Source organism: Salmo salar, unplaced genomic scaffold (genome assembly GCF_905237065.1).
Source record: "Salmo salar unplaced genomic scaffold, Ssal_v3.1, whole genome shotgun sequence".
Classification (NCBI taxonomy): domain Eukaryota; kingdom Metazoa; phylum Chordata; class Actinopteri; order Salmoniformes; family Salmonidae; genus Salmo; species Salmo salar.
In genome coordinates, this window is record NW_025550916.1 from 1 (window position 1) to 15,065 (window position 15,065).

The following is a 15,065-nucleotide window of genomic DNA, read 5'->3' on the forward strand; positions in this document are numbered from 1 at the left end:
GGGTTACCTTCTAGAACCATCTCAGAACGAGGGGGGTTACCTTCTAGAACCATCTCAGAACGAGGGGGGTTACCTTCTAGAACCATCTCAGAACGAGGGGGTTACCTTCTAGAACCATCTCAGAACGAGGGGGTTACCTTCTAGAACCATCTCAGAACGAGGGGTTACCTTCTAGTACCGTCTCAGAACGAGGGGGGTTACCTTCTAGTACCGTCTCAGTACTGGGGGGGTTCACCTTCTAGAACCATCTCAGTACTGGGGGTTACCTTCTAGAAACCATCTCAGAACGAGGGGGTTACCTTCTAGAACCATCTCAGTACTGGGGGGTTACCTTCTAGAACCATCTCAGTACTGGGGGGGTTACCTTCTAGAACCATCTCAGAACGAGGGGGTTACCTTCTAGAACCATCTCAGTACTGGGGGTTACCTTCTAGTACCGTCTCAGTACGTGGGGGGTTACCTTCTAGAACCGTCTCAGTACTGGGGGTTACCTTCTAGAACCATCTCAGTACTGGGGGGTTACCTTCTAGAACCGTCTCAGTACTGGGGGGTTACCTTCTAGAACCATCTCAGTACTGGGGGGTTACCTTCTAGAACCATCTCAGTACTGGGGGGTTACCTTCTAGAACCATCTCAGTACTGGGGGGTTACCTTCTAGAACCATCTCAGTACTGGGGGGGTTACCTTCTAGAACCATCTCAGTACTGGGGGTTACCTTCTAGAACCATCTCAGTACTGGGGGGTTACCTTCTAGAACCATCTCAGAACGAGGGGGGGTTACCTTCTAGAACCATCTCAGTACGGGGGGGTTACCTTCTAGAACCATCTCAGTACTGGGGGGTTACCTTCTAGAACCATCTCAGTACTGGGGGGTTACCTTCTAGAACCATCTCAGAACGAGGGGGTTACCTTCTAGAACCATCTCAGAACGAGGGGGTTACCTTCTAGAACCATCTCAGAACGAGGGGGGTTACCTTCTAGAACCATCTCAGAACGAGGGGGGGTTACCTTCTAGAACCATCTCAGAACGAGGGGGTTACCTTCTAGAACCATCTCAGAACGAGGGGGTTACCTTCTAGAACCATCTCAGAACGAGGGGGGTTACCTTCTAGAACCATCTCAGAAACGAGGGGGTTACCTTCTTGTCTCTCTGCTTCATGCCTTTGGTCTTCTGCTCCAGGGAGAAGCCCAGAGACTCCGCCCTCTCTCTTAACTCCTCCCCCAGGTTAACCAGAGCCCTGCCCTCTTCCTTACGCCCCGCCCCTCTCCTTCCTCTTCCTACCCAGAAACAGACTGAAGGAGAGGGAAGAGGAGGGAGAGATAGAGAAGGAGGGAGAGTTTGGGCAGAGATAGGAGGAGAGAGAAGGGGGACAGTGAGGGAGGAGAGAGCGAGGGAGGGTTCGGTGAGGGAGGAGAGAGCGAGGGAGGTAACGGTGAGGGAGGAGAGAGAAGGGGGACAGTGAGGGAGGAGAGAGCGAGGAGGGTTCGGTGAGGGAGGAGAGAGCGAGGGAGGGCATGGTGAGGGGAGGAGAGAGCGGTGAGGGAGGAGAGAGCGAGGGAGGGGACGGTGAGGGAGGAGAGACCGAAAAAAGTGACAGTGAGGGAGGAGAGAGCGAGGGAGGTGACGGTGAGGGAGAAGAGAGCGAGGGGGGTGACAGTGAGGGTGGAGAGAGAGCGAGGGAGGGAACGGTGAGGGAGGAGAAGGAGAGCGAGGGAGGACACGGTGAGGGAGGAAAGAGCGAGGGAGCGGAAGGTGAGGGAGGGAGAGAGAGCGAAGGGACGGTGAGTGAGGAGAGAGAGCGAGGGAGGACGCGGTGAGGGAGGAGAGAGGTAAAAAGGTAGAGAGAGAAGAGATGGTGAGAAAAAGAGAATAAATCTTGATAAGCATTGTGAGTAATCTCTTCCACATCAACCAGTGGAATCTCTTGTCGTTGTGTTAGTTCAGTTGAATTGGTCCATGTTGTTGCTCGTGTGTTAGTTAATGAAGGACACTCACTGGACAGCAGCAAACACGTTGTCCCCCATCTGAGTGATGGTACAGCCCTTCCTGGCTTCATTCTCCCCTAGAAACACAGGCAGGGAGTCCGGACTATCTCTGAAAAATAGAGGTGGAGATTAATACGGCCATGTTGGAACGGGACGCTGTTCCTCTCTGGAAAATAGTAACCTTTTCCTGTAGTTACCTGTAGTAAACCCTACCTGTAGTAACCCCTACCTGTAGTAACCCCTACCTGTAGTAACCCCTACCTGTAGTAACCCTACCTGTAGTAACCCCTACCTGTAGTAAACCCTACCTGTAGTAACCCTTACCTGTAGTAACCCCTACCTGTAGTAACCCCTACCTGTAGTAACCCTCACCTGTAGTAACCCTACCTGTAGTAACCCCTACCTGTAGTAACCCCTACCTGTAGTAACCCCTACCTGTAGTAACCCTTACCTGTAGTAACCCCTACCTGTAGTAACCCCTACCTGTAGTAACCCCTACCTGTAGTAACCCCTACCTGTAGTAACCCCTACCTGTAGTAACCCCTACCTGTAGTAACCCCTACCTGTAGTAACCCCTACCTGTAGTAACCCCTACCTGTAGTAACCCCTACCTGTAGTAACCCCTACCTGTAGTAACCCCTACCTGTAGTAACCCCTACCTGTAGTAACCTGTAGTTACCCCTACCTGTAGTAACCCCTACCTGTAGTAACCCCTACCTGTAGTAACCTGTAGTTACCCCTACCTGTAGTAACCCCTACCTGTAGTAACCCCTACCTGTAGTAACCTGTAGTAACCCCTACCTGTAGTAACCCTACCTGTAGTAACCCGTAGTAACCCCTACCTGTAGTAACCCCTACCTGTAGTAACCCTACCTGTAGTAACCCCTACCTGTAGTAACCCCTACCTGTAGTAACCCCTACCTGTAGTAACCCCTACCTGTAGTAACCTGCAGTAACCCCTACCTGTAGTAACCCCTACCTGTAGTAACCCCTACCTGTAGTAACCTGTAGTTACCCCTACCTGTAGTAACCCCTACCTGTAGTAACCCCTACCTGTAGTGACCTGTAGTAACCCCTACCTGTAGTAACCCCTACCTGTAGTAACCCCTACCTGTAGTAACCCCTACCTGTAGTAACACCTGTAGTTACCCCTACCTGTAGTAACCCCTACCTGTAGTAACCCTACCTGTAGTAACCCCTACCTGTAGTAACCCCCCTGTGTTACCTGTAGTAACCCCTACCTGTAGTAACCCCTACCTGTAGTAACCCCTACCTGTAGTTACCTGTAGTTACCCCTACCTGTAGTAACCCCTACCTGTAGGTACCTGTAGTAACCCCTACCTGTAGTAACCCCTACCTGTAGTAACCTGTAGTAACCCCTACCTGTAGTAACCCCTACCTGTAGTAACTGCCCTGACCTGTAGTAACCCCTACCTGTAGTAACCCCTACCTGTAGTAACCCCTACCTGTAGTAACCCCTACCTGTAGTTACCTGTAGTAACCCCTACCTGTAGTAACCCCTACCTGTAGTAACCCCTACCTGTAGTTACCTGTAGTTACCCCTACCTGTAGTAACCCCTACCTGTAGTAACCCTACCTGTAGTAACCCCTACCTGTAGTAACCCCTACCTGTAGTAACCCCTACCTGTAGTAACCCCTACCTGTAGTAACCTGTAGTAACCTGTAGTAATCCCTACCTGTAGTACCCCTACCTGTAGTAACCCCTACCTGTAGTAACCCCTACCTGTAGTAACCCCTACCTGTAGTTACCTGTAGTAACCCCTACCTGTAGTAACCCCTACCTGTAGTTACCTGTAGTTACCCCTACCTGTAGTAACCCCTACCTGTAGTTACCTGTAGTAACCCCTACCTGTAGTAACCCCTACCTGTAGTAACCTGTAGTAACCCCTACCTGTAGTAACCTGTAGTAACCCCTACCTGTAGTAACCTGTAGTAATCCCTACCTGTAGTAACCCCTACCTGTAGTAACCCCTACCTGTAGTAACCCCTACCTGTAGTAACCCCTACCTGTAGTAACCCCTACCCGTAGTAACCCCTACCTGTAGTAACTCCTACCTGTAGTAACTCCTACCTGTAGTAACCTGTAGTAACCCCTACCTGTAGTAACCTGTAGTAACCCCTACCTGTAGTAACCTGTAGTAACCCCTACCTGTAGTAATGCCTACCTGTAGTAACCCCTACCTGTAGTAATCCCTACCTGTAGTAACCCCTACCTGTAGTAACCCCTACCTGTAGTAACCCCTACCCGTAGTAACCCCTACCCGTAGTAACCCCTACCTGTAGTAACTCCTACCTGTAGTAACTCCTACCTGTAGTAACCTGTAGTAACCCCTACCTGTAGTAACCTGTAGTAACCCCTACCTGTAGTAACCCCTACCTGTAGTAATCCCTACCTGTAGTAACCCCTACCTGTAGTAATCCTACCCGTAGTTCCCCTACCCGTAGTAACCCCTACCCGTAGTAACCCCTACCTGTAGTAACTCCTACCTGTAGTAACCCCTACCTGTAGTAACCTGTAGTAAGCTGTAGTAACCCCTACCCGTAGTAACCCCTACCTGTAGTAACCCCTACCTGTAGTAACCCAGGTGTAGCAGGTCGGCTGCGTTCCCTTGTAGTACGGTCTGGTACTCCGGAGGGTCGTAGAAGTACCTCCAGTGAAGGTGGTAGTTGGGCTGAGGGTCGGCTGAGCTACGGTGGGCCTCCGCCAGGATGTCGAACGGGCCGACCAACCTCAAACCCAGAGTTTCCTTCAGCGCGTCTAGAGAGGGGACAGGAGAATTATATGTGGTCGATATGATCCTTGTTTACACAGAGTACAGACAGGACTGACTGGAGTGATGCTGGCTGTGGGTTAGTGTTATAGACAGGACTGACTGGAGTGATGCTGGCTGTGGGTTAGTGTTATAGACAGGACTGACTGGAGTGATGCTGGCTGTGGGTTAGTGTTATAGACAGGACTGACTGGAGTGATGCTGGCTGTGGGTTAGTGTTATAGACAGGACTGACTGGAGTGATGCTGGCTGTGGGTTAGTGTTATAGATAGGACTGACTGGAGTGATGCTGGCTGTGGGTTAGTGTTATAGACAGGACTGACTGGAGTGATGCTGGCTGTGGGTTAGTGTTATAGACAGGACTGACTGGAGTGATGCTGGCTGTGGGTTAGTGTTATAGACAGGACTGACTGGAGTGATGCTGGCTGTGGGTTAGTGTTATAGACAGGACTGACTGGAGTGATGCTGGCTGTGGGTTAGTGTTATAGACAGATAGCTGGTTGGGGCTGGTTGTGGGTGAGTGAGTGAGTGGGTAACCTACCCCGAGGGTTGTCAGGGCTGGTTATGGGTGGGTGAGTGAGTGGGTAACCTACCCTGAGGGTTGTCGGGGCTGGTTGTGGGTGAGTGAGTGGGTAACCTACCCCGAGGGTTGTCGGGGCTGGTTGTGGGTGAGTGAGTGGGTAACCTACCCCGAGGGTGTCAGGGCTGGTTGTGGGTGGGTGAGTGGGTAATCTACCCCGAGGGTTGTCAGGGCTGGTTGTGGGTGAGTGAGTGGGTAACCTACCCCGGGGCTGGTTGTGGGTGGGTGAGTGAGTGGGTAACCTACCCCGGGGCTGGTTGTGGGTGAGTGGGTAACCTACCCCGGGGTTGTCGGGGCTGGTTGTGGGTGAGTGAGTGGGTAACCTACCCCGGGGTTGTCAGGGCTGGTTGTGGGTGAGTGGGTGGGTAACCTACCCGGGGCTGGTTGTGGGTGGGTGAGTGAGTGGGTAACCTACCCCAGGGCTGGTTGTGGGTGAGTGGGTAACCTACCCGGGGTTGTCGGGGCTGGTTATGGGTGAGTGGTGAGTGAGTGGGTAACCTACCCGGGGTTGTCAGGGCTGGTTGTGGGTGAGTGGGTGGGTAACCTACCCGGGGTTGTCAGGGCTGGTTGTGGGTGAGTGGGTGAGTGGGTAACCTACCCGGGTGTCAGGGCTGGTTGTGGGTGAGTGGGTGGGTAACCTACCCCGGGGTTGTCGGGCAGGTTGTGGGTGAGTGGGAGTGGGTAACCTACCCGGGGGTTGTCGGGGCTGGTTATGGGTGAGTGAGTGAGTGGGTAACCTACCCCGGGGGTTGTCAGGGCTGGTTGTGGGTGAGTGGGTGGGTGGGTAACCTACCCGGGGTTGTCGGGGCTGGTTGTGGGTGAGTGAGTGGGTAACCTACCCGGGGTGTCGGGGCTGGTTGTGGGTGGGTGGGTGGGTAACCTACCCCGGGGTTGTCAGGGCTGGTTGTGGGTGAGTGGGTGGGTAACCTACCCCGGGGTTGTCGGGGCTGGTTATGGGTGAGTGAGTGAGTGGGTAACCTACCCGGGGTTGTCAGGGCTGGTTGTGGGTGATGGTGGGTGGGTAACCTACCCGGGGTTGTCGGGGCTGGTTGTGGGTGAGTGGTGAGTGGGTAACCTACCCCGGGGTTGTCAGGGCTGGTTGTGGGTGAGTGGGTAACCTACCCCGGGGTTGTCGGGGCTGGTTGTGGGTGAGTGAGTGGGTAACCTACCCCGGGGGGTTGTCGGGGCTGGTTATGGGTGATGGTGGGTGGGTAACCTACCCCGGGGTTGTCGGGGCTGGTTGTGGGTGAGTGGAGTGGGTAACCTACCCGGGGTTGTCGGGGCTGGTTGTGGGTGAGTGAGTGGGTAACCTACCCGGGGTTGTCGGGGCTGGTTGTGGGTGGGTGAGTGGGTAACCTACCCGGGGGTTGTCAGGGCTGGTTGTGGGTGAGTGGGTGGGTAACCTACCCGGGGTTGTCAGGGCTGGTTGTGGGTGAGTGGGTGGGTAACCTACCCCGGGGTTGTCAGGGCTGGTTGTGGGGTGGGTGGGTAACCTACCCCGGGGTTGTCGGGGCTGGTTATGGGTGAGTGAGTGGGTGGGTAACCTACCCGGGGTTGTCGGGGCTGGTTATGGGTGAGTGAGTGGGTGGGTAACCTACCCCGGGGTTGTCAGGGCTGGTTGTGGGTGAGTGGGTGGGTAACCTACCCCGGGGTTGTCGGGGCTGGTTGTGGGTGAGTGGGTGGGTAACCTACCCGGGGTTGTCAGGGTTGGTTGTGGGTGAGTGGGTGGGTAACCTACCCCGGGGGTTGTCGGGGCTGAGCGAAGAGCAGAAGTCCCAGAAGAGATAAAAGTCTTCGGGCATCTTCAGTTTATAGAGTCTCTCCACCTCCTCCCTCAGTCTGGCAGGAACCTCAGTCGTCGTCCTCGGTCCTTCTGTCGGCGCCTCTGACCGGGCTTTCTTCCTCAACTCCCCGTCGGCACAATCCGACTCCTAAACAACAACAACGTCGGTGAAATTAAATTCACTCGCTGGTGTAAACAGTTAACGTTCCACAGCCCGGGCTTCAGTCAAGTTTAAAGATTGCGGGTTTGATAACTGGGTGTATTCATTAGACACCAAACTGAATCGACAGACTGAGAAAAGGGGGGGGGACTACCAGGGAAGATATAAATAACATGAATAGAGAAGATGTGATTACTTATTCTACATGTCTGTTCTACATAGCATATTTCTATATCTTTATGTTACAAAAACGTTTGAGTCCTGTTGAAACGCGCCCTGGATTTACAGTGAAGAAACGCTATAGTTTTCCGTTGCAAATCGTTTTGCCTACGGTGTGTCCTAATGAACGTTACCCTGAACAAGTCGCTCTGCAACAACAACAAAAACACTAACGATGGTATACCGTCAATGGACGGTAACTTGGTTATACTAAATATAAATGATGACATCTTGGGGAAAACAGTAATATAAACCGAAGCAGGACCATTAAGCTAAATCATGGAGATGCCATAGTGGCCCATCCGTGCTTTGTAACGTTACAAAGAAGACAAATACTCCCTCTGTTGCATGGCTAAAAACCCAGCCTATCATTGCTCCGACAAAAAAATATATATATATATCGCTTGTAAACATGTTGGCTTTATGATACTGTGACAATACCTGGGGAGTAGATTTAGTTTTTCGTTTTCCGCGCCCTGTCATGTTATTTATTTTTGCCTCCTCTCCCGTTCGACAGCAAACAAGCGCACATCCGTGTAGCTAACGACAAAAAACACATTAGGGCCTTCTGGAATTGGGGGAGTAAATGTACAGCGCCGCCTAGAGGAGAGGAGGACGCATTGCGTCCCAGAGATCCATAGCTGAGACAAGCGGTGGGATAAATACCCCGATCGGTATACATCAGTAAAAATATATATTTGTTTAAATACCTTCATAGAAATTGACTCAAGTGAAATTCACCCGGTAAAATACTACTTGAGTAAAAGTCTAAAAGTATTTGGTTTTAAAATATACTTATGTATCAAAAGTAAAAGTATGAATAATGTAAAATGTCTTATATTAATAAGCAAACCAGATTGCACAATTTTCTTTCATGTACGGATAGCCAGGGTTACACGCCAATACTCAGATATAATTTACAAAGGAAGTATTTGTGTTTAGTGAGTCTGACAGATCAGAGGCAGTAGGGACGACCAGGGATGTTCTCTGTTTAGTGAGTCCTCCAGATCAGAGGCAGTAGGGATGACCAGGGATGTTCTCTGTTAAGTGAGTCCTCCAGATCAGAGGCAGTAGGGACGACCAGGGATGTTCTCTGTTTAGTGAGTCCTCCAGATCAGAGGCAGTAGGGATAACCAGAGATGTTCTCTGTTTAGTGAGTCCTCCAGATCAGAGGCAGTAGGGATGACCAGGGATGTTCTCTGTTTAGTGAGTCCTCCAGATCAGAGGCAGTAGGGATGACCAGGGATGTTCTCTGTTTAGTGAGTCCTCCAGATCAGAGGCAGTAGGGATGACCAGGGATGTTCTCTGTTTAGTGAGTCCTCCAGATCAGAGGCAGTAGGGATGACCAGGGATGTTCTCTGTTTAGTGAGTCCTCCAGATCAGAGGCAGTAGGGATGACCAGGGATGTTCTCTGTTTAGTGAGTCCTCCAGATCAGAGGCAGTATGGATGACCAGGGATGTTCTCTGTTTAGTGAGTCCTCCAGATCAGAGGCAGTAGGGATGACCAGGGATGTTCTCTGTTTAGTGAGTCCTCCAGATCAGAGGCAGTAGAGATGACCAGGGATGTTCTCTGTTTAGTGAGTCCTCCAGATCAGAGGCAGTAGGGATGACCAGGGATGTTCTCTTGATAAGTGTGTGAATTGGACCATTTTTCTGTCCTGCTAAACATTCAAAATATAACGTGTACTTTTGGGTGTCAGGGAAATTCTATGGAGTAAAAAGTACATTATTTTCTTTAGGAATGTCATCTCTGTATACCTGTCGCAAGACCCACTGGTTATAAAACCCTCTTAGGCCTCACTCCCCCCTATCTGAGATATCTACTGCAGCCCTCATCCTCCACATACAACACCCGTTCACTCCCCCCTATCTGAGATATCTACTGCAGCCCTCATCCTCCACATACAACACCCGTTCTGCCAGTCACATTCTGTTAAAGGTCCCCAAAGCGAACACACATCCCTGGGTCGCTCCTCTCTTCAGTTCGCTGCAGCCGGCGACTAGAACGAGCTGCAACAAACACTCAAACTGGACAGTTTTATCTCCATCTCTTCATTCAAAGACTCAAATCATGGACACTCTTACTGACAGTTGTGGCTGCTTTGTGTGATGTATTGTTGTCTCTACCATCTTGACCTTTGTGCTGTTGTCTGGGCCAAATAATGTTTGTACCATGTTTTTTGCTGCGACCATGTTGTCATGTTGTGTTTCTACCATGCTGTGTTGCTACCATGCTGTGTTGTCATGTTGTGTTTCTACCATGCTGTGTTGTCATGTTGTGTTGCTACCATGTTGTTGTCATGTTGTGTTTCTACCATGCTGTGTTGTCATGTTGTGTTGCTACCATGCTGTGTTGTCATGTTGTGTTGCTACCATGCTGTGTTGTCATGTTGTGTTTCTACCATGTTGTTGTCATGTTGTGTTGCTACCATGTTGTTGTCATGTTGTGTTTCTACCATGCTGTGTTGTAATGTTGTGTTGTCATGTTGTGTTACTACCATGCTGTGTTGTCATGTTGTGTTACTACCATGCTGTGTTGTCATGTTGTGTTGCTACCATGCTGTGTTGTCATGTTGTGTTGCTACCATGCTGTGTTGTCATGTGTTGCTGCCATGCTGTGTTGTCATGTTGTGTTGCTACCATGCTGTGTTGTCATGTTGTGTTGCTACCATGCTGTGTTGTCATGTGTTGCTGCCATGCTGTGTTGTCATGTTGTGTTGCTACCATGCTGTGTTGTCATGTTGTGTTACTACCATGCTGTGTTGTCATGTTGTGTTGCTACCATGCTGTGTTGTCATGTTGTGTTACTACCATGCTGTGTTGTCATGTGTTTCTACCATGCTGTGTTGTCATGTTGTGTTGCTACCATGCTGTGTTGTCATGTTGTGTTGCTACCATGCTGTGTTGTCATGTGTTTCTACCATGCTGTGTTGTCATGTTGTGTTTCTACCATGTTGTTGTCATGTTGTGTTGCTGCCATGCTGTGTTATCATGTTGTGTTGCTACCATGCTGTGTTGTCATGTTGTGTTACTACCATGCTGTGTTGTCATGTTGTGTTGCTACCATGCTGTGTTGTCATGTTGTGTTACTACCATGCTGTGTTGTCATGTGTTGCTGCCATGCTGTGTTGTCATGTTGTGTTGCTGCCTTGCTGTGTTGTTGTCTTAGGTCTCTCTTTATGTAGTGTTGTGTTGTCTCTCTTGTCATGATGTGGACACTGTTCCAGCAGGAGGCCTTTTTGCTTTCTGGCAAGCCGTCATTGTAAATAAGAATTTGTTCTTAACTGACTAGTTAAATAAAGGTTAAATAAAAATATATATAAAAATGTAGTGAAGTAAAAGCTGTCAAAAATACAAATAGTAAAGTACAGGTATCCCCCAAAAAACTTCTTAAAGTAGTACTTTATAGTAATTTTACTTAAGTACTTTACACCACTGGTACAGACATGGATTTTTCATAGTGTTGATGTCTTTGCCATTATTCTACAATGTAGAAAATAGTTTTAAAAAAATAAAGAAAATCCCTTGAATGAGTAGGTGTGTCCAAACTATTGACTGGGTCTCTTTTACAGATGGGACCTGCATAAATACATAACATCAAACATATACAAAATTAGAAAAACAAATGAAGAAAAACAGACATCAACATAGATAATAATTTTTCTGAATTGACCAAGGAGGACCAGACCATGTCTTTTGAGAGAGCTTTATAATTTGTTCCATATTAGGGGTGCATAAAAAGTAAAATCAGCTTTACCCAACTCTGTGGAGACCGAAGGGGCCTCCAGTGTTAACCAAGGCTGAGACCAGGTTCGGTCATTTGGAAGTCTAAGTTGAATTCATGATGATAGATACATGGGAAGTTTCTGCCTGAGTGATTTGTAAATAAACACAAGAGAATGCTGCTCTCTCCTTACATACAAAGAGGCCCAACCCACTTTTTGATACAAAACACAATGGTGAGTTCTAGAACCATCACCAGTAATAAACCTAAGGACACAATGGTGAGTTCTAGAACCATGACCAGTTATAAACCTAAGGACACAATGGTGAGTTCTAGAACCATCACCAGTAATAAACCTAAGGACACAATGGTGAGTTCTAGAACCATCATCAGTAATAAACCTAAGGACATAATGGTGAGTTCTAGAACCATCACCAGTAATTAACCTAAGGGTACAATGGTGAGTTCTAGAACCATCACCAGTAATAAACCTAAGGGCCCAATGGTGAGTTCTAGAACCAGCACCAGTAATAAACCTAAGGACACAATGGTGAGTTCTAGAACCATCCCCAGTAATTAACCTAAGGACACAATGGTGAGTTCTAGAACCATCACCAGTTATAAACCTAAGGACACAATGGTGAGTTCTAGAACCATCACCAGTAATAAACCTAAGGACACAATGGTGAGTTCTAGAACCATCACCAGTTATAAACCTAAGGACACAATGGTGAGTTCTAGAACCATCACCAGTTATAAACCTAAGGACATAATGGTGAGTTCTAGAACCATCATCAGTAATAAACCTAAGGACATAATGGTGAGTTCTAGAACCATCACCAGTAATTAACCTAAGGGTACAATGGTGAGTTCTAGAACCATCACCAGTAATAAACCTAAGGGCCCAATGGTGAGTTCTAGAACCAGCACCAGTAATAAACCTAAGGGCCCAATGGTGAGTTCTAGAACCAGCACCAGTAATAAACCTAAGGACACAATGGTGAGTTCTAGAACCAGCACCAGTAATAAACCTAAGGACACAATGGTGAGTTCTAGAACCATCACCAGTAATTAACCTAAGGGTACAATGGTGAGTTCTAGAACCATCACCAGTAATAAACCTAAGGGCCCAATGGTGAGTTCTAGAACCATCACCAGTTATAAACCTAAGGACATAATGGTGAGTTCTAGAACCATCATCAGTAATAAACCTAAGGACATAATGGTGAGTTCTAGAACCATCACCAGTAATTAACCTAAGGGTACAATGGTGAGTTCTAGAACCATCACCAGTTATAAACCTAAGGACACAATGGTGAGTTCTAGAACCATGACCAGTTATAAACCTAAGGACACAATGGTGAGTTCTAGAACCATCACCAGTAATAAACCTAAGGACACAATGGTGAGTTCTAGAACCATCATCAGTAATAAACCTAAGGACATAATGGTGAGTTCTAGAACCATCACCAGTAATTAACCTAAGGGTACAATGGTGAGTTCTAGAACCATCACCAGTAATAAACCTAAGGGCCCAATGGTGAGTTCTAGAACCAGCACCAGTAATAAACCTAAGGACACAATGGTGAGTTCTAGAACCATCCCCAGTAATTAACCTAAGGACACAATGGTGAGTTCTAGAACCATCACCAGTTATAAACCTAAGGACACAATGGTGAGTTCTAGAACCATCACCAGTAATAAACCTAAGGACACAATGGTGAGTTCTAGAACCATCACCAGTTATAAACCTAAGGACACAATGGTGAGTTCTAGAACCATCACCAGTTATAAACCTAAGGACATAATGGTGAGTTCTAGAACCATCATCAGTAATAAACCTAAGGACATAATGGTGAGTTCTAGAACCATCACCAGTAATTAACCTAAGGGTACAATGGTGAGTTCTAGAACCATCACCAGTAATAAACCTAAGGGCCCAATGGTGAGTTCTAGAACCAGCACCAGTAATAAACCTAAGGACACAATGGTGAGTTCTAGAACCATCACCAGTTATAAACCTAAGGACACAATGGTGAGTTCTAGAACCATCACCAGTTATAAACCTAAGGACATAATGGTGAGTTCTAGAACCATCATCAGTAATAAACCTAAGGACATAATGGTGAGTTCTAGAACCATCACCAGTAATTAACCTAAGGGTACAATGGTGAGTTCTAGAACCATCACCAGTAATAAACCTAAGGGCCCAATGGTGAGTTCTAGAACCAGCACCAGTAATAAACCTAAGGACACAATGGTGAGTTCTAGAACCATCCCCAGTAATTAACCTAAGGGCCCAATGGTGAGTTCTAGAACCAGCACCAGTAATAAACCTAAGGACACAATGGTGAGTTCTAGAACCATCCCCAGTAATTAACCTAAGGACACAATGGTGAGTTCTAGAACCATCACCAGTAATAAACCTAAGGACACAATGGTGAGTTCTAGAACCATCATCAGTAATTAACCTAAGGACACAATGGTGAGTTCTAGAACCATCCCCAGTAATAAACCTAAGGACACAATGGTGAGTTCTAGAACCATCACCAGTTATAAACCTAAGGACACAATGGTGAGTTCTAGAACCATCCCCAGTAATTAACCTAAGGACACAATGGTGAGTTCTAGAACCATCACCAGTAATAAACCTAAGGACACAATGGTGAGTTCTAGAACCATCACCAGTAATAAACCTAAGGACACAATGGTGAGTTCTAGAACCATCACCAGTAATAAACCTAAGGACACAATGGTGAGTTCTAGAACCATCCCCAGTAATTAACCTAAGGACACAATGGTGAGTTCTAGAACCATCACCAGTAATAAACCTAAGGACACAATGGTGAGTTCTAGAACCATCCCCAGTAATTAACCTAAGGACACAATGGTGAGTTCTAGAACCATCACCAGTAATAAACCTAAGGACACAATGGTGAGTTCTAGAACCATCCCCAGTAATAAACCTAAGGACACAATGGTGAGTTCTAGAACCATCACCAGTAATAAACCTAAGGACACAATGGTGAGTTCTAGAACCATCAGCAGTAATACATATCATTTGCAAAAAACACGGTTAGTCAGGATAAGGTCAATCAATGAGTTTTTTGCTTGTTCTTTTTTAAAACATTTATCTGAGTGGGTTTTGTTATTAGCTTAATTAAGTTGAATTCACATCATGATTTACTGTAGATCTCCTAGCACATCCAGTTCAGACACCAGAAAAGGTTTCAAATAAACAGAAATAATCCCAACAGCCTCCACCGATATTTTGGCTCATGGCCACTTTTAACTTTTTAGCTAGGTTCCCGTTTCAGTCGATCCTAGCTGCCATTCCTAATGTCGTCCTGTTTCAGTCGATCCAGGGCTACCATTCCTAATGTCGCCCCGTTTCAGTCGATCCCAGCTACCATTCCTAATGTCGTCCTGTTTCAGTCGATCCCAGCTACCATTCCTAATGTCGTCCTGTTTCAGTCGATCCTAGCTGCCATTCCTAATGTCGTCCTGTTTCAGTCGATCCTAGCTACCATTCCTAATGTCGTCCTGTTTCAGTCGATCCAGGGCTACCATTCCTAATGTCGCCCCGTTTCAGTCGATCCAGGGCTGCCATTACTAATGTCGTCCTGTTTCAGTCGATCCTAGCTACCATTCCTAATGTCGTCCTGTTTCAGTCGATCCTATCTACCATTCCTAATGTCGCCCTGTTTCAGTCGATCCTATCTACCATTCCTAATGTCGTCCTGTTTCAGTCGATCCGAGCTGCCATTCCTAATGTCTTCCTGTTTCAGTCGATCCAAGCTACCATTCCTAATGTCGTCCTG

General features: G+C 47.7%; 1 pseudogene; it reads right to left on the bottom strand.

Annotated features, from left to right (window-relative positions):
- Positions 1–1,138: 1,138 nt before the first annotated feature.
- On the bottom strand, positions 1,139–8,051 carry LOC123740225 (histone PARylation factor 1-like; annotated as a pseudogene).
- Positions 8,052–15,065: the final 7,014 nt, after the last annotated feature.